The following is a 22,959-nucleotide window of genomic DNA, read 5'->3' on the forward strand; positions in this document are numbered from 1 at the left end:
ACCCACTGAGAAATGTTTTTTTAGGCTCAACACCTGTTTCCCCTTAGTCTTCAACAGAGCGTGTACATGCAAGTTTCATTTTACAATCACTGCAGTCCCCCCACTGCACCAAGATCATCTAAATTCTGTGTGTGGTATTGCACATGTTCTTAGTTATACCTTAATTTACAAGAGGCAATCCTGAAGGAACTCATTCTAAGCCATCGATCATTTTCCTGTGTGTTTGTGTGTAAGGCAGGCTAGTGGGTCCCAAATGCCTCTTTCCAGGAGACGGTGCAAGGGCCCAGTAAAGAGCACCCACCAAGTGCTGGGGGCATTTATATTCAGACGCCCTCTGAAGTCAAACATACAGGTTCAGGGAATCCCCTGGTGGTCCAATGGTTAGGACTCGGTGCTCTCACTGCCAAGGGCCATGGTTCACCTGCGGCAGAACTGAAAAAACAAAACACAAAAAACCCCTCCAGGTTCACTTGGGTCCCGCACAACAGTCAAGTCCACTCAGCAGCAGACTGTGACCCAGCAGGCAGACCTTCCCACCTTCTGGCACGCCCTTTCACTATGTCTGCTCTAGGCTGTCGGCTGCTTGGACCAGTTTTCTAGTTCTTTAAATCCCACCCCAAATACAGCTTCCTTGGTGACCGAACAAATATGTGACCTTACATATGAAAAGCTGCACATACCTCCCAACTTCAGCGGAAAAGAGAGGCAATCTGTGCCCACTTCAAGCGTGGCATTTCAATGGGAACAAAGCCCAGTGCCACTCTGCTACTCTCCTGCTCACAAGCCAGCCATGCCATTCAGACAAGAGCTGGGCTAACCCCAGGAGAGTGCCCTGCATGAACAAGGCACCTGGAAACCATGCTAGTGCCATGGTACCCCTTCTTTCCTGAATGTCAGGATACAGTAAAAAGACGAGAGATCAGATAGCCCTGAAGTGTGCTCACTGCCACAGCCGGCATACATCTTCCATTGCCGTCTGTCTCAAAGAGCGCATTCATTTTCTTGAAATATGTGACAAGCACTCTTTCATTCCACAGTAAGAGCATAAGCCAAATCTGGGCCACTTGCCCATTTCTGCCACCTCTTATAGCCTGTGCCCTCAGAGCCAAAGGGTGACAAGGCAGCCCACCACTGGTTTTCAAGTGGCAGAGGGATGGGGCCCCAGGACTGGGGTCTCGGCAGGGTACATAAGCACAACTCCCTTTGGAGTGCGTTCCGTCTGATCCCTTGTAAAGCCTGAACTGCTTTTAAGAGCCCAGAGCCAGCCCCTTAAGCCTCAGAACAGATTGTTTTCCCTCAGTCGAGATGTTCAGACAGGGATAACTAACCATCACAGGCTTGCGGGGATTCTTTCGGACACGTAAGATAAAAACAGCTTACGTTACAAACAACGCGAGAGGAACGGTTTCACTTGCTTTAGGTAAAGCAGGTCGGTCCTGTTACACACGCTGTGGACACCTAGCAAAGAAAACAGAATCTATGTCAAAGTCACCTTGCCACTCAGCACAACCCAAGGGCCGGGGAAACAAAACGAACATCCACCCAGGCCTGTTCCAAAGGTTTTCTCTATTACACACGAGAGAAATTCCACGTCGGGTCCAGGGCAGCCACCACAGCACTGCAGCCAGTGTCTTTTTCTGGAGTATCCTTTTCGGCCTCAAACTGAGGCTGTACCTGGCGGGGGGAAATTGCAAAGGAAAATTCAAGAAGGTCTACACAAGTATCTCTCGGATAGCTCATTGTTAATTCAGGCATTAAACAAACAAACAAACCAAATAAACCAGGCCTCAATTTCTCTAAAGCAAACCTAGGAAACTGAGTCTCAGATATCCAGATTCCACACTCAAAGGCCTTTTTTCGGCCTTCAGACAGGGATAACTTCACATCATCATGGACTCAGCTCCCCACCCAGCTGCCAGTCCACAGCACTGACATCCACAGCACAAGCAAACCATGTTCTCCTTACCAATTCCTTCCTTTCTCAGGAACTCATTCAATCTTATCTGCTTTATTAGAACGTGCTTTCCCTCACGGGCAAAAACTTTATATCTAGTGCCTAGCTGTACCCAGCGTCCCAGACCTGACACGCTGACAGTTCCTGTCCTTTTAAAGCCAGGGTCTCCCTGAGCACAAAGTGTCTAGTAGCCAAGTAAATCTTCCAGCATCTTTGAGCTGTCAGTAAAAATGTCTCAAACAGTGCAGATTACTTCTTCCAGCCAGACCACTGAAGGCCAGCTGCGCAAAGGGTGCCTGAGGCCAAGAAACATCAACACCAAGCAAGGTCACTTCTCCTTTGCTCACCTCTGTATGCAAAACGATATTGCAGAGCGACCATGTGGCTTTCAGTTCTTTAAGATAGGGATTATAGATCTGCCCTGAGAGCTACTTAAAAATAGCCAGTACTATAACCTTGCTGTAATAAAAATCCCTGAGCTAAAAGTAGATCAGATCATCTCACTGTTCCTCCACATCTGCTATTAAATGGCCACACGTGATCCTTGGGCCACACTCTAGAGCCATCTCACCCATCTTAGCATGGCCGGAGGTGGGGTCCAGGAACATTCTATAGGTGCAGAGCCAGATCTAAAAAGCACCACTCCTGTCTTTTAGAGACAAAGAAACAAGGTTCTGGTGTGGTTACCTGCTAACAGGCTAAGACTGGAGTCTCAGTCTAACAGTGGGTTTCAACTTTAACTCTACATTTTGGGTGGGGAGTTCTTTGTCGGGGTGGTGGGGGGCCTGTCATGTGCACTACAGGGTAATTAGGGGCATTGCCTGGATCCCAGCAACACCCTCCACCCCTAGTTGAGAACCACTAGTCGAACTCAATGACCAGCTGTTCAACTACATCTCACTAAAGCTTAATAATAATGTCCCCCTTCCAAAATCACTTATAGCTATATTTTTATGGCTCTTAAAAAAAATAACCTAGTTGTGTAACTTTGGGCAGGTGAACTCATTAATTCAGTTTACTTACTCGGGAGCAACATAGGGAAAACATCTACCTCATACTGCTGTAACAATCACTGTGAGGGTACTTGGTGAGGGGTCTAGGAAAGAGTTCATACTACTTCTCTGGGCACTAAAAGGAAAAACTATTCAAGAAGGTCTACACAAGTATCTCTCAGATAGCTGTTAATGTCTGGGAAGACCCACACATCTCTGAAATCTAACAAGCCAACACTTAAAGGAACCATAATCTATGCAATTCTGTGAAAATTAAAACTCTTACCATTTATCTCATCACAAGGATCCTTACATCCCTGGATGACGGCTTTCTTGTGACTTTTTCAAAGCCCACAGCCTACATCTTTATTCTAAAAGAGAAATATGGATAACACATTAACAGGAACAAACTTACTCATTCCCAAGAACATAATTTAAAACGTTGAGCCTCAGCAAGTTAGAATTCCTCACAACAGAAGTCTTTTCAGACAGGGATAACTTTAAATCATCCTCAGCTCAACCAGTAAGGAACATTTCTAAATCTCAATCAACTTTAAAGCTCAAGTTCCAAGTCCCCCTTTTACCCGTGAATGCAGTGGCACCCACTTTCGTTTCAAAGAGCGACACCTAGTGGCCCCAATTACACTGGCACAGAGACCATCCTCATTTCTGGATTCTGGGTAGGACCCCCAACTGGTCCTGAGTCAGCCAGGATTCAGAGCTGCGGTGTGTGGCAGGCTTTAAGACCATCTCGGCTTTCTCATTTCTGTTGCCCACCCAAGTTCCTGCCTACATGCATCCTTACCTATTTCAGACTTCCATTCGTTACTTCTAAGCAGGTCTGCTGCTCACCGTCTCTGCAGATGCCAAAGAAAGCCTGTGGACAATAAAAACGTAAGCATGTTAAGGGTCGCTATAAAACTGCAGCCTTCCAAACAAAGTCTACCACGCCACTGATTATCAGCTGTAGAATTAAGTGAAAATTGATTGGGGCTGTCCTCTACGCTCTCCAACAGGAAGCCAAATATTTAGACGTTAATACCCTGGATGCGAGCTTGCCCCGTGGGAGGACCTGGGGGCCAGCAGGGCCGCTGAGCCTGGAAGCTCAGCGCTTGGGTGGCCGTGAGGCCTGGGAGGTGCGCAGGATGGAAGAGACGCTCTCCCCCAGGAGGGACGCTCCGATGCCAAAGGTGGGCTTGGGCTCTCTCTCCCTTCAGTAACAAAAACTCACACCCTTTGGAAAGTGTTTTCTCACCTCAGTTAATCCTCCCAACCACCTATGGGGGTGGGGGTTGGGGGAACCAGGCCTAGCGTCACTATTTCGCCTTCAAGCAGCGGAAGGCCAAGTATGCTAGCGCCGTATCAAGAAATAAGCTGTTTACCCACCTCCACAGCCTTCCCTCGGCCCAAGAGCCGAAGTTGCTGGCCTTGCTGGAACCACAGCGAGGAAGCCATGACTTCCAGCCATGCAGCCCGCATCGGAAGAGGGGGCGGGTTTCCGCCTGCGCGCAAGTCTTCACGGAAGTCTCGCGCGAACTCTCGCGCTATTGAGAAAGGGCTACTGGGAAATGTAGTGTGATCGACGGCCGCTGAGGGGCGCCCGAGGTCCCGAAGCCCGGGTAAAATGGTGGCCGCCACTGGGGACAGTAGAGAGCCCCCGGCGGCTAGAAAACGAAGACCGACGGTCGTTTCGGTCACAAAGTCGCTATCTGTTGAGTGAACAGGCTGTGCCTGGCCGAGACTGGCTGGATGGTGGAGGCCGCAGAAAGTTCGAGGGGGCTTCCAGAGGAACGACTGAGGGAGCTCGGGCCCCGCCGGACTTCGTAGTTAATTGCTCGACGGATTTTATTAGAGTCATGGAGGGGGTGGTTACGTTAGTGAAGGAAAAGGAGATTCCCGGGGAATTCGTTGTTCGACGTCCCGCTCCGTTGCTCTTAGTTGGGGCGCGGGCGGCAGAGGGCGCCCGAGAGCGACGCATCGGGCCGGGCCGGGCCGGGCCAGGCTCGAAATTCCCCTGAACCCCAGGGGCGCCATGCAAAAATAATTATACTTTACGAAAAGAACAGAGTAGTGTAACACCGTCTGCTACTGCTGAGGGCTGTTTTTCAGGCAGTCACCCCGGCTTTAGTTTTGAAATTGTAAAAGGGCAAAACAACGACTAGAGTCAGAGCCAGAATGTATACCTATTTGGAAATTAAATGTGCGGACTTCCCTGGCAATCCAGTGATTGACTCTGGGCTTCCAGTGCAGGAAACACTGGTTCGATCCTTGGTCAGGGAACTAAGATCTCACGTGCCGCATGTCCTACGACAGATAGTAATAATAATCATAATAGTAAAGTTGCAAGACCACGAAGCCTTTTCTACATCACCCTTTCCCCATTCTCACCAGCCCTTTAGCAATGATCTCAGTGGCATTTAAGTCTGGATTAAATTGTTCTGTGTGTAGTAATATGTTTCGGGGACTTATTTTCAAGTTACCACATTTGTTAATGTTTGCCTTCCTTAATTTGATTGTAAGCTCTTCAAGGCAGAAGTCTAATTTGTTTTTTTTTTTTTTTAATTCTTCACAGACCTAGTTGGTATTCCACTGCCTCTGCTCACAGTAAGTACTCCACAAATACAATCATTAACTCCGCAATAGCTCCAATTGTGTGAAATTGGCCCCTAAGTTTCTCTGTTTTACCCTTGAAGACAAATTATTTTGTACAATACCAAAAGAAAGAATGAGGTCTCTCCCCGCAGACTAAATGTATTTCAGGCTCTAAGTGTGGAATTTGCCAAAAGCTGCTTGTGTGTAGGCAGGTGATCTGCTGGCAAAACAATAATGATAGCTAATGCTTTATAGCACTTACTGTGAGACATTTACTCCTTGAGTACTTTATGGATATTAATTTGTTTCATCCTCACCACTGCATGGTGAAGTGCGTTATCACTACTCCTGTTTTTACAAATGGGGAAAGAGGAACATTGAAATGTTATGTAACTTGCCCCAGTTCACACACTAGTAACTGGTGGAATCGGGGTTTGATCCTAGCTTGTAGAGTCTGTACTTTTACGATGAAGTTATACTGCACTATGAGTATGTATATATAAATTGATCTTATATAGAAGGGTTTGGGGTTGTGGGGGAGGGGAAGGAAAACAGATTTTGTGTGTTTCCATGGGCGGTTAGGGATGAAACTGACAAGTGGGGTGTGGATGATGGGCACCTGTTCCAGTTCCCAGCCATTTTCTGGCAGGAAGAGTGAGGATGAGAGACTGCAGGAGCTGATCTGTGAAAGACCGAGGGCTATGGGCTCCTGCGGGGCTGTCTGAAAAAGTGAAAATGTTAGTCACTCAGTTGTGTTGACTCTGCAATCCCATGGACTGTAGCCTGCCAGGTTCCTCTGTCCATGGGATTTCCCAGGCAAGAATACTGGAATTGGTTGCCATTACCTTCTCCAGAGGATGTTCCCAACGAAGGGATTGAATCCGGGTGCCCTACATTGCAGGCAAGGGGCTGTCTTGGGTCCCAGACCAATTGCCACCCAGTGTGCAGTGAGGGCTGTTCATCCCAGCTCTGGAAGGGCCACTGTGCCAGAGGACACAGTGGAGCTTTCACACCTGACAGGGCCCTTGGTAGAACAACAGCAGGCTCACGGCGGATGGGGTGTCACGGGCTGCTGGGCTGTGGCCAAGTGCCTGAGCAAAACGCAGCGAGCCCTTGTGCCCGAGTACGTGTCAGGTGCACTGCACAGGCCACCCGGAAATAACCGGGAAACACACAATGCGCCAGCGTTCCTGAATGAGGGCAAGGGCTCAGAGCTATTGAGAGGGGAATGCTAATGTTGTTGTGACTTCATTTGCTGGTGAGCTCTAGGACATTTGAATTTTACATTATTCAAGGCCAGTGTAGACCTATATTTGTTACATGGAGAGTCACACAGTCTAGAGATAAATGACAGAAGTAGATCAGAAGCTTTACAGGGCAGGAGTCCCCAGGGCTGTGCAGGGACCTTGGCTCTGATTGCAGAGGGGAAATCTGGTCAGCTGACCTGCTGCGCTCAGGCAGTCAGCTCACGGAGTTCCATTCACTGATAGGATTTCAGTTCAGTTCAGTCGCTCAGTTGTGTCTGACTCTTTCCGATCCCATGGACTGCAGCACGCCAGGCTTCCCTGTCCATCACCAACTCCCAGAGTTCACCCAAACCCATGTCCATTGAGTTGGTGATGCCATCCAACCATCTCATCCTCTGTTGTCCCCTTCTCCTCCCACCTTCAATCTTTCACAGCATCAGGGTCTTTTCAAATGAGTCAATTCTTCACATCAGGTGGCCAAAGTATTGGAGTTTCAGTTTCAGCATCAGTCCTTCCAATGAATAGTCAGTACTGATTTCCTTTAGGATGGACTGGTTGAGTCTCCTTGCAGTCCAAGGGACTCTCAAGAGTCTTCTCCAACACCACAGTTCAAAAGCATCAATTCTCCAATGCTCAGCTTTCTTTATAGTCCAACTCTCAACATCCATACATGACTACTGGAAAAACCATAGCTTTGACTAGATGGACCTTTGTTGGCAAAGTAATGTCTCTGCTTTTTAATATGCTCTCTAGGTTGATCATAACTTTTCTTCCAAGGAGCAAGCATCTCTTAATTTCATTGCTGCAGTCAACCATCTGCAGTGATTTTGGTGCCCCCAAAAATAAAGTCTGACACTGTTTCCACTGTTTCCCCAAATATTTGCCATGAAGTGATGGGACCAGATGCCATGATCTTAGTTTTCTGAATGTTGAGCTTTAAGCCAACTTTTTCACCCTCTTCTTTCACTCTCATCAAGTGGCTCTTTAGTTTTTCTTCACTTTCTGCCATAAGGGTGGTGTCATCTGCATATCTGAGGTTATTGATATTTCTCCCGGCAGTCTTGATTCCAGCTTGTGCTTCATCCAGCCCAGGGTTTCTCATGATGTACTCTGCATATAAGTTAAATAAGCAGGGTGACAATATACAGCCTTGATGTACTCCTTTTCCTATTTGGAACCAGTCTGTTGTTCCATGTCCAGTTCTAACTGTTGCTTCTTGACCTGTATATAGATTCCTCAGGAGGCAGGTCAGGTGGTCTGGTATTCCCATCTCTTGAAGAATTTTCCAGTTTGTTGTGATCCACACAATCAAAGACTTTGGTGTAGTCAATAAAGCAGAAGTAGATGTTTTTCTGGAACTCTCTTGCCTTTTTGATGATCCATTGGATGTTGGCAATTTGATCTCTGGTTCCTCTGCCTTTTCTGAATCCAGCTTGAACATGTGGAAGTTCACGGTTAATGTACTGTTGAAGCCTGGCTGGGAGAATTTTAAGCATTACTTCACTAGCGTGTGAGATGAGTGCAATTGTGTGGTAGTTTGAGCATTCTTTGGCATTGCCTTTCTTTGGGATTGGAATGAAAACTGACCTTTTCCCAGTCCTGTGGCCACTGCTGAGTTTTCCAAATTTAAGACTTGGTATTATTCAAAAACTGTCTTCCCAGGTGGCTCAGTGGTAAAGAATCCACCTGCCAATCTGCCTCCAGGAGACCCTGGAGATGTGGGTTCAATCCCTGGGTGGGGAAGAGTCCCCTGGCAAAGGAAATAGCAACCCGCTCCAGTATTCTTGCCTTGGAATTCCCGTGGATAGAGGAACCTGGTGGGCTATAGTCCATGGGGTTGCAAAGAGCGGGACACAACTGAGCAACTGAGCACACACATTTGAAACCCACATTAATAGAAAAGAGTCTTTAAATATTGAGGTTAATGTCTTAACTGGAAAGTTGTGTTTAATTTTATGAATAAGAACACGAAGGAGGAGCAGTATTTCCCGAGCAGTTGGCTGCTTACATGGGGAGCAGTTTCTCCAGTGATATTCCCACCTGTGTGGCAGGCACCCTTAGCCCCACCACTGCCCGTCCTCCATGTGACGAACACCGCAGAGCTGCTGGGAGGCAAGCCCCGTCTCTGCCCCAAGGAGTGAGTCTTGAATAGTCTGCACCAGGCCCATGAGAAATCTCTTCCCTTCACCAGGAGTTGGTTTAGAAAATGATCTGCAGTGCAGTTCTGCCACATTTGGGAAGGTTTTCTAGTTTTGAAAAACAACAGCCTGCCTTCTGGTTTTGGGACCCCATGAAGTAATGCCTGAGAGCATGGAAGCCATCCTGTGTCCGGAAGGGCTGCTTCCTAGGAAGAGCGGAAAGTCGGCAGTGATGGACAGAACAAGCTTGAGTCCTGGAAGATGCTTTTGAGCTGCTGGAGAAGCCAGTCCCGATGTCCCCAGCCTTTAGACCTTTAGTTTGATTCAGAGACACATGTTTTTTCATGTCAATATTTCTAAATGTGGGAGGCATCCTGTGAGCACTGGCATCTTAGTTTGAGTGAAATACAGAGTGGGAGATTTTAAAAAAGAAACCTCCTTATTGTTTAAGCCATCTTAAGCTGGGTGTTCATTAGAATGATATGACTCCAAATGATAGGACTGACATATCCCAAATCATCCTCTCTTTTTTGTTGGTAATTATTCTCGGGAAGAATGGGCCATGGCAAAATAAAGATGAACTGACACAATCAAATTACCATCCTGAAAAAAATAATAGCTGGTGTACAGTGTTGACTCCATGCTAGGCACTGTTTTAAGTGCCTTTAAAAAAAAAAAAACAAAAAACCACTTTATATACTGAACCTCTGTAGTGGTCCACTGGATCTGCCTGCCAATGTAGTAGACACAGGTTTGATCCCGTGTCTAGGAAGTCTCCACATGCCGCGGGGCGACCGAGCCCATGCACCACAACAGAGTAGCCCCCTGCTCGCCACAGCTAGAAACAGCCCATATCCAGCAATGAAGACCTAGCACAACCAAAGATAAATAAATAGAAGAATATATATATTTTTAAAAACCTCTTTAATTGAGATACGAGTGACATACAAAAAGCTGCCCAAATTTAATGTATAAAACTTGATGACCCTAACCACCTTCAGTTGGCTATTTCATTTGACTCTCACAACAGCTCTGTCATTATCCTTCCGTTTTTCAACTCAAGTGCAGAAAAATGAAAGTCATTAGTGTGTGAAGGCACTGGGAACTCAGTTGAGCCTCCAGACCTATGGTCCTAACCATTGTGCTGGGTTTCCTGGAAAGATACACTGTAACAGTGGCTCATGTTTTGCTAACTCCAGTGATTTTAATTCATCCAGCTCGAAAGCATATCCTCAAAGCACAGAGGATATTTTCCACTTCAATTTCTCAGGACTGTGAAAGAGGACCACAAATCCCGTTCAGCAGAAATCTGGGACCATTGCACAGAGCTTTTAACTTTCTGGAGAAGAAACAGGACAACATGTACCCTGTTTATTGAGAATGGATGACCTTGGGTTGCAGTGGATTCCTTCCTGTGGTGACCAGTAGCACACGTTTCATTTGCCTGCTCTGCAGATCTGTTGCCGCTCATAAAATTATTGCTTAATAGGCTTTTTAAAAATAAGTGAATTTGAAGGATACATAATATGCCATTGACCTTTCCTCCTGTTTTCTGGACATGACTCCCCTTCCCAGAAACCCCTTCTCATAACTGCTGCAGCACCTGCTCTCATGCTGTTTGTTTCCTTTGCCTGGACATTTCCTTCCCTTTGTCCTTCCCTTTGTGCGTATCAAGTCCCGACTCATGCTTCAGCCTCTCCTTTGCGAAGTCTGACCTGAGATGCTCAGACAGTCCCCTGGCTCCTTCCAGAGTTCCCATGGTTGGCTGATGTAGCACATGCTCTGCGACCAAGCGGACCTGGAGTCGGGTCCCAGCTCTGCTGATGTGAGCTAAATAACCCCTGGCAGATGACTTCACCTCTCTCTGATAAGAGGCTCCTTATCTGCAGCAGGAGGAGGTGGAGGCTCTCACGAACCCGGTAGGACCATTTAGGACTGTGTGTGCAAAGCACCTAGCATGTGCAGGGAAGCACACAGTGAGTGGAGCTCTTATTATGTGAACATCCTTCTTTTAATACCCAGTATTTTATGATCCCACCACTTCGTGGGAAATAGATGGGGAAACAGTGGAAACAGTGTCAGACTTTATTTTTCTGGGCTCCAAAATCACTACAGATGGTGACTGCAGCCATGAAATTAAAAGACGCTTACTCCTTGGAAGGAAAGTTATGACCAACCTAGATAGCATATTCAAAAGCAGAGACATTACTTTGCCAACAAAGGTTCGTCTAGTCAAGGCTATGGTTTTCCTGTGGTCATGTATGGATGTGAGAGTTAAACTGTGAAGAAAGCTGAGCGCTGAAGAATTGATGCTTTTGAACTGTGGTGTTGGAGAAGACTCTTGAGAGTCCCTTGGACTGCAAGGAGATCCAACCAGTGCATTCTGAAGGAGATCAGCCCTGGGATTTCTTTGGAAGGAATGATGCTAAAGCTGAAACTCCAGTACTTTGGCCACCTCATGCTAAGAGTTGACTCATTGGAAAAGACTCTGATGCTGGGAGGGATTGGGGGCAGGAGGAGAAGGGGACGACAGAGGATGAGATGGCTGGATGGCATCGCTGACTCGATGGACGTGAGTCTGAGTGAACTCCGGGAGTTGGTGATGGACAGGGAGGCCTGGTGTGCTGCGATTCATGGGGTCGCAAAGAGTCGGACACGACTGAGTGACTGATCTGATCTGATTTTATGATAATTTGTTTTCATGTCTGGCTTTTCCACTAGATGGTAAGCAAGACAAGAGTCAAAGCTTTATTCTTGTTTGTTTGCTTTTTTAACTCTTTAAGTCATCTTTATTGAGGCATAATTTACATACAATAAAATGCATCCATTTAAAAATGTACAGTGCAGTAGTCCCATAAGTGTATACACCTATGCAGCCACGACCCCTTCGTGGTTTAGAACATTTTCACCCCCCAGAGATCCCCTTCACACCCTTTTACAGTCAATCTCCATCCAGCCCTGGCCCCAGACAGCCACTGATCTGCTTTGTGTCACTACAGCTTCGTTTTGCCCATTCTAGAATTTCATATGAATAGAAGCCTACAGCAGGTACTCTTTTGTGTCTGGTTTCCCTCAATTACCCATGCTGTAGCTCGTAACAGTCGTTCATTTCCTTTTTAATTACTGAGTATTAGTCCATCAGATAAATATACCTCAATATTTTTATCCATGCACATGTTGATGGACATTTGGGCTGTTGGAACTATGATTAATAAAGCTGCAATGAACATTTTTATACAGATCTGTCTGTGGACATAAGTTTTCATTTCTCTTGGATAACTGCAAGGGAAACTGCCAAACTGGTATCCCCAGTGGTTTGCGTTGCTTACATTCTCCCAAGCAATGTGTTTCAGAGTTACGCTGGTTCCGCACCCTCAGCAGGACCTGTTATGGTCAGTCTTAACGCTAGCCATTCTTGTGGGCGTGTTGCAGTATCTCACTGTGGTCTTAACATGCATCTCCCTGTTGACTGTGATGTTGAGCATCTTTCTGTGTATATTGGCCCTACGTATACTTCTTTATGACGAGTGTATTAAAACCCTCCCTTTTTTATTGGCCTATCATGTTACTGACTTGTGAAAGTTCTTTATATATTCTGGACACAAGTCCTGTCTCAGATATTTGCTTGGGAGATACTTTCTCCTAGTCTTTCCGGTTTTGATTTAGTCCAGTTTATCCATTTTGTTTTTATGGTTAGTGCTTTCTATTTTCTGTCATCAAGATTTCCCTTTCTCTGTTGAATCACCTTTGTCCTGTCTTTGGATCCCATCAATCTGTGTGTATGTCCTTTGGAACTGCCTCCTCCGCCGCCCACCCCTCCGCCCTGCCACACTGTCTTGAACTCTGATGGTGCCTCCTCACCCTAGTAAGACCGCCGTGGTCTGCATGTTCTGCCCCCTGCCCCCCCGCCGCAGGCAGGGAACTGTCTGAGGCAGATGCCCAGGAAGTCGTGAGGTCACCATCCTGTGTGCTGCCTGTCGTCAAGTGTCTGTTTCTTATATTTTGCTCAGTTTTCTAGTTGTTTGTGGCAGGAAGTCTTAATTCACTTTGGCATCCACAGTGCCTGGCACACAGACACTCCATAAATGTCTGTTGAGTGAGCGAGTCCTTGTTAGCACCTCCAGACACAGTCCATTAGAGTCTCTTGATTGGGAGAAGTTCTGGGGCCCCCAGAGGTCATCTGATTGGTCCCCTTCATCTTAGTAGTTCTTTTCCTGAGGACAGCCGTTAGTCCTTTCCGTCGCCAGTGCCAGCCCACCTGATTCCCACACATGCCTGTTAAATGGGGAGGTGGAGGTCCAGAGAAGGAACCGTCACGTGGTCAGGCAGTGTCTGGCTGGCAGAACTGGGCCTGCCAGGCCGAGGTCTTGGTCTTGTTCTAACTGGAAGGGCAGGCACTGTCTCTTTCTTCGCTGTCTCACTCCCAACACCTAATACAAGATTTGTATGTTGCGGGCTCCCAATATGTGCTTGTCAAATAAACAAGCAAGTGAATACATTAATAGTCTCCTTTAATGCTTAATTCAGCTGGCTTCTGCACGTGACATTAAGTGGATGTGTGTGTCTTCACCAAAGAATGGGATTGGCCCTTCCCACTTAGGCTCACAGGTCATAGTCATGGGTTACTTCTGTTTTCATTTTCTGTCCACCCTCTAGGCTTAGTCCCCACTAGGGGGCATGTGCATCCCTCAGAGAGGGTCTATAGTCCTTATGTACCAGGACTCATTTCCAGTTTAAGTCAGGGGCTCCCTCTCAAAGCCACCTGCTCGAAGCCCTCCCCCTCCTCCAGCTCCCCCTCCAGCCAGGCTGCTGGCTGTGTCCTCTCTCTCTGCCCTGGTTGAAGGGGACAGCAGATTGGCAGTGGCTTTGAGTGCTGGCCTGTCTGTCTGTCACCCCTGCTGGTGGCCACTGCCTCCTCCCTGAGAGGATGACAGATCCTGCAGAGCCCGCTCTCCTTTCCCCTGTCAGCTGGCAAGCAAGGACTAGCCATTTCAGAACCATGGGTTGAACCTTGAACCATGGGTCCCAGAAGAGAGAGCACACAGATAATCCTGGCAGAGCCCTCCCGGCCCACCTGCAGAGGCACCGCCCAGGCCAGGCCACGACTGGTTCCCTGGGCCTGGAGGCCGGGTCACCCTGGCTTTCCTCAAGACTCAGGCCCTTCCTGCCCTGCCAGCTCATGAGCTCCGGTATCACATTGCCCGAGCACAGGTCCTGGCTTTGCCACCAGCTGTGAGTGACCTTGAATGAGTTCTGTGAACCTCACTTTCCTTATTGGGTCAATGAGGTTAACAGCAGTTCCTGCCTCATAAATGAGACAGTGCTTATAAATAAAGCTCTTGGCACAGCGCCTGGCACAGAGTGTTTGAGACCTATTAGCCATTATTATTAATAGTAGTAGTATCATTATCATCATCAAAGTAAATCTCAGTATCAGCCACTTGGCTCTTCTTCTGTTGAGGCTCTATCTCAAGATCTTGAGCTTCTCTAGCAGTGGGGCGCCTGCAGAGGGGGCCCGGGAGCAGCGGGGCCAGCTGGGCCCCCTGCTGTTGTGTCAGCGTGGCTGCCTCAGATGGGGCCGTGTCCCGCCAGTCTAAGACTGGGCCTCTGCTCTCTGCCCCCGCCCAGGACCGTCTTGTCCGTAGACATACAGTCACACATTTGGGATGGGCCAGTACTCTCCCCGGTTGCTTCTGCACCCCAGGGTCATGCCAGACGCAGCTGCTGCGGCTGCCTCCCTTGCTCCCCCGCCCCACCCCCGCTGCCTCATAAGTTCTCTGGTCGTGTCCCAGTCTCCCAGGCTCCAGGAGAGACTGGCAGCGGCACTGAGCCTCAGCTGCAGAAGTCGCAGACGACAGCACCTCCTTGCCTCCTGCTGCTGCCCTCGGCTGCCCTGCAATTCCTAGCAGCCTTTTCCCTGTCACTCAGGCTTCCATGGCAGGGAGATTAGCATTCAGACAGAGGGTAGAAGAGCATCAGGGCAACTGCCGCCTGTCTTCTCTGGAGCTAAGAAGCGGAGCCTCTTGGGGGGCAGGTGTCCAGGCCAGGACCGTCCCTACCCCCTGGAGGTTGGGATGGGGTTCTAGGTACCCAGAAGCGACAGCAGCAGGCTCTTGTACCGTCTCACTGGGTGCTGGGTCTTACTTGGTGGCCCCCACCCAGCAGTGCCACCCTCTACTCTTTATTTCAGAGTTGCCAAGTGCCCGGTGGTCGTCTATGTGGAAAGACAGGCCAGGAGGGCTCTGGGAAAGAGGGGAGGGACTCTAGCTGTTAGATTTACCTAATGATTGTTCTATAATTGTTCAGTAACTGACAGTTTACAAACACAATCCCACTAGCTCACATATATTGAACACTTAGTAACGTGGTAAGCACGCTACTGCTGCTGCTAAGTCACTTCAGTCGTGTCCGACTCTGTGCGACCCCATAGACGGCAGCCCAGCAGGCTCCCCTGTCCCTGGAATTCTCCAGGCAAGAACACTGGAGTGGGTTGCCATTTCCTTCTCCACGCTACACATATTATCTAATTTAACATCAATCCTGTGAGACAGGAAACTAACACTATTACCTCCGTGCTATAGATGAGGAAACAGGCACAGAGACGTTCAATAACGTACCCAAGGCCACAGAAGTATGAAGTGGCAGTGGAGTCAAGATTTCAACCTGGTGCTCTGACCCTGGGCTCCTCGCTCTCAAATCCTTGATCATTATTTACTAACAGCCCACACCCTGGACCAGGAGGGACCCAGCTCTCTCTCTTGAGTCTCCCCTTAATCCCCTCCCTGTTGTTACAGCTGATCTACCAAGCCCCTGAACTTTTCTGCTCTCATATCCAAGCAGCAGCTCTTACCAAGGAAATGGGAGAGAGACGGACTCAGCTTCTTGGGAACACTGGGTCCACACACCCCCGCCCCCCCCCCCCCTCCACGGGCTTCAACCCAGCTGCTGGGACGGGAGATAGTGGGCCGAGGAAAGGGCGCCTCGGCCCCGGGCAGCCTCCTGAAGAGGAGTTCTCGGCCGAGGGTGGCAACTCTGCAATAGGAGCTGCCAACATGCAGACTGTGCAGAGCCCAGGGGTGGGAGAGCCCTGAGAATAAGAGGCGAGCGTGGGCCGGGCGTGTGGGGAAGGTGTAAACACAATCTGCTCCCACCAAAGCCAGCCTGCTCCCTGGGGGAGAGAGCCCCTCCCAGCCAGCCCACATGGCACCCCAGCTGCCAGGGCCTGGGCAGCCTCCAAGCCCGGCAGACACCTACCCCCACCTCCAGCAGCCCCTTCCTCTTGCTTTCCCTCCCTTCTTCCGGCTAATGGTCCCCAGGGGCGCCTTCACCTCCTGGGCAGGCTCTGAGAACAGGGCTGCAAAGGGGTGTCACTCTGTGGATGTGTGTCTGGGCGGTGAGCCAGCCCTGGTACAGCGAGCCGACCTTGCTCTGACAGTTCCTCAGCCCAGTGGAAGGAGACAGGCAGAGAGCGGCAGCCAGGATGAAGTGACAGGAATATGGCAAAGAGATTAGAGAATGAACGCAAAGGTAGGATCGGGGAGCACAGGCCAGGTCCTGGGAACAGTGCCCTCTGGCCCTCAGCCTGTGAGTCCTGCCACCAGGACGGTGATGCCTCTCAGAGAAAGACAGGCTGACGAGAGCTGAGACAGGTGGTCACGAACTTGCGGCCCATATCAGGCGGGCAGTGGGGCTCTGACTCAGCTCCAGCACGGAGCTCCTTCCCCTGGTGCGACCCTTACCCTGCCTCCACCCTGCCCTACTTTTTGAGGCTCCCACGGAACTGCCAGGCTCCCTGCAGCAGGCTGTGCCTCCTCCCTGTCCCTTGAGAGTGGGTTCCCCGAGTCTGCTGCATCTCAGCCTTCCCTGCTGTCTACAGAAGCTCCTCTTTCTTGAAAGTCAGGGAGCAGGGCTGGCCAGGCAGAGGCCTCGCTCCTGGTGGGAGGGTGAGCAGTTGGGGCTGGAGAGGGAGGAGAGATGCACGTGGGAGGAGGGGGGCTTGGGAAAATGAATGGCCGCAAGGCAGTGGGCAGCAGCTGCCTGCCGGGTCTGCGCCTGGATCTCAGGGAGCAGAAGCGGAAATCTGCTTTTATCTCCACTCGGGATCAGGCAGGATCGTAAAGAGAGAGAAACGGCAGAGCAGCTGGGGGCAAAGGAGGCCACCGCCGCCGCTACTGAGCAGTCAGCAGACTGACAAAAACAAGTGTCACGCTTCTCCCTTCCCACATGCTACTGCCCAGTTGGAACACAGGCTCACATGCATGCGCGCGCGCGCACAGAACAAGCTGTGGGTTGCTTCCATCCAGCTGCAGGCAGACACCTCATAGACCCAGCTGGCCCTTCCTAGTGATCGGTTCAGCAGAGCCGCCAGCAGGGTGAGCTCTGGGGAGCTCTGGGGACCGGGCAGCGGCAAATGTCACAGGACGTGAGTGCCACTGCCGCCAAGTGACACCATACAGCTCTGGACAAGCTGAGCTGCCAGCGATGGGTGGCCAGGCCAGCGAAACCGCTTCTTCCCCTGAGCAGCTACAGGTTCCAGGTGGTTTCAGGAGGCTTGCACCCCTCCTCCTTATGAGCCTGGGGTCCCCCACTTTCTGGCTGAGTGACGCTGGGTAAGTCAGCGAACCTCTCTGCGAGTTTCCTCTGTTTCTGAACCGTGGATGATCGCGTGACCAGCCTGCATGGGTTATTGTGAGGGTTCAGCAGAGGACGACAGGCAGCCCCTCCTCGGCAAACGTGAGGCATGGCTGTCCCTCACTTCTGGAGTCCCCTCACTCCTTACTGTTCCCTCCTGTCACCCCCTAGGTGGCAAGAGTTGCCCCAGAGTTAACAGGGCTGGGGCACCCCACTGAGTCCCTCTCTCTGGGTCGCCTCCGAGGAAGGGAGCCTGTCCCAGAGCTCAAGACCTCCAGCCCTCCCACCTGCCTGACCAGGCCCACTTCTCCAGGAGCCCCACGCTAGGGCCTAGGGTGGTGCAGACCAGTGGTCCGGGCCAAAAGGGGAGTCTACCTTCTCGACAACTGCTTTCCCTGGTTCCCGTCCTGCAGCTGCTGCTTCCAGCACATCGTCCTTCCGGGGTGGGGGGCACGCTGGGACTTGAGCTGAAAGAGAAAAACCAGCTGATGGGCTGGCTCTTCCATCCCAGAGCGGGGGCTTGCATTACAGAGTGGGCATCCCAGAGTGCCACCTCCCTAAGAAGTCCTCTAGACAGCCCTCAGGCCCCCAGCAGGACCACCACCTCATCCCCAGGCCTAGAAAATGCTGTTGAGATGACCCCTCATTCTCTTAAAACTAACCCTTACGTTGTGACCTGGAACACAACAGGCTCCGGGAAGGAGGCACCGGAAGGAGTCCACCCTCCTACGCTCAACCTCCGACGTGACCACAGCCTGACATGCTCCCATGCGGCCAGGCTTTGTGGACTCTGTGTCCTTCCCGCCTTGTCCCCAGCCCTGCCCTCTGCCCTCGAGGCTGCAGACCCTGCCCTACCTGCCGTGGCCAGCTGATCCCAGGCCCTGGGGCTGAGCTCCGCCTCAAGAGACCAGGGCTTACTTCAGAGGCTCTTTCTCCCTAAACAGGAAAGAATATGGAGTCAGAGGACTGGGGGGGATGACCCGCCCCTGTTTCCAGTCTTTTTCTCCCAGCCCTGCACCTAGAGATTCACCCTACAATAGAGGAACAGGAGCCCCCCGCTCCCAGAAGCTAGTTGGAATTAACAACAGTGGAATTGGAGAGCAGAAATTTCCCATCTACCACCGCCCCCCGCCCCACTCCCCACTTCCAGGCGAGCCTTCCGTGGACCCGCTGTCTGCGAGAGGGGTAGATGGGAGGCCAGTTTCTCCAGTTAGCTGAGTCCCGAGGAGTTAACAGTCCTGGCAAGGCCACAGCAGACCAGGCCCGGCCAGATGGTCCCAGATTTGGCCTTTTCTCTCCTGACAGGAGCTCCAGGGGCATTTCATGTGGAGGAGATGGACTCTGAAGTCAGAGACCTGCCAGTCCCACGTCAACCACAAACTGGGCGGACAACCTCTAGCAAGTCCTTTCCATCTCCCTCTCCCTCCGTTTCCTGCAACACTGACAAAAGCCAGAAATACTTGAAGGGCCGGACCTCTGGGGCCAGGGACTCTTTTGAGTGAGTTAATGTATGAGAGCCCCCCAGGGAAGAATAAAGCAGTGATGTCATAACAGCAAGAGAGAACCTGGTGTTAATTGAGCAGTTACTCTGTGCCAGTGCATTATAATGGTTATCTCACTCAAACTTCACAGAGACCTTGCAACCTCTCTGTTATTAATCTCAGTTTACATATAAATAAAAGATTACATAATTCGCTCACAGGCTCTCAGTAAGAGGGGAGGTGGGATTTAAACTCAGGCTGCCCCACTCCAGGCTTCCCTGGTGGCTCAGTGGTAAAGAATCCACCTGCCAATGAAGGAAACATGGGTTTGATCCCTGGGTCGGGAAGATCCCGCAGAGGAAACGGCAACCCACTCATTGCCCAAGAAAGCCCATGGGCAGAAGAGCCTGGTGAGCTACAGTCCATGGGGCTGCCCAGTGTCGGACACAACAGCCACTGAGCATGCATGCCTGCCCCACGCTAGACCCAAACCCCACAGTGAGGACCAGGGCACTTTCCTGGAGGACCAGTGGTTAAGACACTGCCTTCCAGTGCAGGAGGTACAGGCTGGATCCCCAGTCGGGGAACTAAGAGGAAGGGCATCACAGAAATGACTCCGCTTCCTGCACAGGCCCTGGGCTTCCTGGGGACCAGGGGAGGTCAGAGAGATGGAGTTGGGGGTGGGCGGGGAGCCGGGGAACATGGTTCTGACATTCCAGACCTAGGGGAATCCAAAGACTGAGAAGTAAGACCCATGTTCTATTGCCCATCTCGAGCTATCAAGGGGTCACAGCGCAGGCACGTTCCCCACACCCTGGACGAGGCATGGGGCGTCCAGACAAGCGTGCGAGTGCATGCTGTCTGTCTCAGCCATCGGAGCCTGTGGGGAGACAGCCTCTTCCCAGGGTCCCCCGAAGCCCAAGGCCATCACACTCTGTCTTTCACGGGGAGTAAGAGGAGCAGTGCTAGGGGCTCAGAAGAAGCTGTTACAGGAGAGAACGTCCCTCTTCAGCTAGGCCCCCACACCAGGTGGGCCCGCAGGCACAGACCAACATCTCCCACAGTGTGTCCCTAACAAATATTGGTCGATTTTTCAGTGTTTATTGTTGGGCATAGAGCCCCTCTCATCAAAGGACACTAGTCACCCGGGGAAGGGAAAGTCCAGACGTTACCCCCCCGCCCAAACTTCACCCCTTCTAAAGGCCGCATGGCTTCAGAAGAGGAAAGAGTTAATTTTCTGGCCACTGGAGACAGCGTCCTGCCCGCAGGGGCTGCCCAGCCAATGGCACTCGGTGGCGGTGACGTCATGCGCCTCCCGCGCCTTCTATTGGGGACCAGACAGCGAATCCTGCTGGAGGTTCGGGCAGTGGAGCTGCCGAGGCTGGGCGGGGCCGCGGGAGAAGAAGGGGGAGGGGAAGGCAGGCCGAGCATCACAGAGCTGCTGATGCCTCCTCCCTCTCTCCTCTCCCGCTGCACTTCCCAACGGCGGGGCCCTGGGGACCACCCCACTCTCGGACACGCAAGACAGAACAGTTTGGGTCCACAGGGGAAGGCTGGGACTCCCATACCCAGCTGGAGAAAACAGACATTCAGCCTACCCAGTAGGCACACAGGGAACAGGCGAGCTGGGGTGAGGGGCCAGCCTGGAGCACACACACGTACACACACACACACACACACACACACACGTACACACACACACACACACACACACACACACACACACACACACGTACACTCCAGGGCCTGGGCAGGGAGTAGGGACAGTGGCAGCCTCCTTCGTGACGCCCTCCCTGCTCCACCCGAGGCTCTTCTGCCTTACCTGCCTGACGACTGGAGGTCTGTTTCCAAGCTGCTGCCCGAAACTGCCCCATCGACTCCATTGGGCTCTCTGCGGGAGGGAAAAGAGGTCGGCAGAGCTGTGGGTAACACCCAGATCCCAGAGCTCAGACCCCAGACCCCTCTCCTGCTTCTCTGCAAGACCTAAGCCATATTGGGTTCTGGGGACCGGAGGCCGCAGCCAGCACCTTCGAAGAACTCGGAGTGCCCCCTACTCCAAGGGGAATCCTCTTAGGGCTCCCCGGCAAGCCCCTCCCAGCCTCCCTGTGAGTCCAGGCAGCCCCTGCCCGCCTTCAGCCCAATCATTTTCCCCCATCCCAGCCCGGGCCCAGTGATTTTCTCACGGTTGGACCCGGTTGGCAAATCGGCGGCGCCAGAGCATGGCCAAGGTGCTGAGCAGGAAGAGGGTGGTGCACATGTCTCAGCTGCCCCATCCCCTCCAGACCGAGTCTGCAGGAGAAGGCCAAGATGGCCCCCACCAGCTCTCCCGAGCCCCTGCCCTCCGTCCTGAAGTTCCTGCTGGCGATGGATTAGGAGGCTTAAGCTGATTAGTGGGGTCAGCAGACCCGACCTTGTGAAGCCTGATTAACCTCACTGGGCCCAGGTTGTCCCCCCAGTGGCCGGGTAAATCGCCCTCTGTCTGTTGTGGATGTAGATATGACTAAGCGCTGGGCCTGGCCCTCTAGGGGCTTAGAGTCTAAAACAAACTCCCTGGCAAGTTAAACAAATGGCCACCACCCACCGCGAAGAGACTCAGGCGATTAAAGACGCCTACAGAAGTCTCTGGGAATTACAAGCATCAGGAGACACTTCAGAGAGAAGTTGGGCTCTCTCATCTTGGCTGAATTTGCAGGGGCTCAGGGAAGAGTGGGCCCCCAGACAGAAGACTCTGCCAGGGCTGCAGGCGTGAAAACTCAAGGCATGTTCCAGCAACTGAAATTCGAGTATTGGTGGAGCCGTGATGTCACAGGGGAGATGTCAGGAGGGGAGGAAGAATATAGATGATGAAGCCAGAAAGACAAGGGAGGCCAGGGAGTGAAGGGCTGGCTAAATGGTTCACTGCTAACCTCTGGACAGTCCTCACCCAACGCTTCCGATTACATACCCTCTTCAGTTAGAAGCAGAATTTAAGTGTGCACTCATGAAAGAAACATATAGGTACACTCATAAAGGAATTATATGCATCCACTCATGAATTATACACCATATTACTGTGCAAATGCAGTCCTGCCACCAGAGACATGCATAAAGCTTGTAAAGATTGAGATGAAAGTAAATTTCTCCTACTTTCTGTCCACATCCCAGGGGAACCTCTTGGGCCGCCGTTTGGAAGGCCACTGCACTGGCCATGGGAAGCTCTCGGAGGAATTTCTGAGGTGGCCCAGCACAGCGTGCTCTGCCTTGGTCCAGGCAGCATGCGCAGCACAGATCAAAAGCGAGGACACAGGTCTGGAGTGGCCTAAGCGACGAGCCCACCCATTCTCCTCTATCCCTCTCCAAGACTCCCAGAGGAGGGCACTGGCGTTGCCCTCCCTCAGCTGAGACCTGATGGCAAGAGACCTCCTGCCAGGGTTCCAGCGAGGTACCTGGACCCTGAACTCCATCGAGGCCCAGACCTGGGGCTGTGCCAGGGCACTCTACTTGGAAACATGATTTTTTAAAGAAGCACATCGACCAAAGCTGAAGAGCCAAGCTACACCTCTTGCAAAACTTGAGCAGTAGACACAGAGTTGGAAAAGCAGGGTCACCAGGAAGCCTTAGGGAGAAGTGGACACACCCGACAAGTGCCCTCGCAGCTTTCAGATGCTTGCAGCCTCTGGCTTCAACTGGGAGTCAGAGGTGGGACCCCCACCGTAAGGGTGGCTCTCAGAGGTACCGTCCCTACTCTGGTCCAATCGCGCCTCCCTGAGAAGCCCACCAGGACTTGTCTTCTCCACCCACAGAACCCCTCCCTAACCCAGGCCCTGGCAGCTGAGATGGCTCCGATGTCCTGGCCCTCCCCAGGACTTCTTGACATCCTGCCATCCCCACCGCAGGGCCCTTTTGCCCAGTTGGCTGCCTCTCCTTCAAACTATGTTCCTCCAG

General features: G+C 51.4%; 1 long non-coding RNA gene and 2 other non-coding genes across 3 annotated transcripts; 1 reads left to right on the forward strand and 2 right to left on the reverse strand.

Moving 5' to 3' along the window:
• Window positions 1–1,815: 1,815 nt before the first annotated feature.
• LOC139177839 (small nucleolar RNA R38) lies at window positions 1,816–1,900 on the reverse strand. Its single transcript, XR_011562305.1, has one exon. It is a non-coding gene; the product is annotated as a small nucleolar RNA R38 (small nucleolar RNA).
• A 1,488-nt stretch (window positions 1,901–3,388) lies between these two features.
• Window positions 3,389–3,466, reverse strand: LOC139177838 (small nucleolar RNA R38). The gene has a single exon (XR_011562304.1). It is a non-coding gene; the product is annotated as a small nucleolar RNA R38 (small nucleolar RNA).
• A 13,473-nt stretch (window positions 3,467–16,939) lies between these two features.
• LOC109574537 (uncharacterized) lies at window positions 16,940–19,107 on the forward strand. Its single transcript, XR_002183102.2, has 2 exons — window positions 16,940–17,532; window positions 18,860–19,107. It is a non-coding gene; the product is annotated as an uncharacterized lncRNA (long non-coding RNA).
• Window positions 19,108–22,959: the final 3,852 nt, after the last annotated feature.

The sequence above is a fragment of the Bos indicus genome, chromosome 19, assembly GCF_029378745.1.
Source record: "Bos indicus isolate NIAB-ARS_2022 breed Sahiwal x Tharparkar chromosome 19, NIAB-ARS_B.indTharparkar_mat_pri_1.0, whole genome shotgun sequence".
Taxonomy (NCBI): domain Eukaryota; kingdom Metazoa; phylum Chordata; class Mammalia; order Artiodactyla; family Bovidae; genus Bos; species Bos indicus.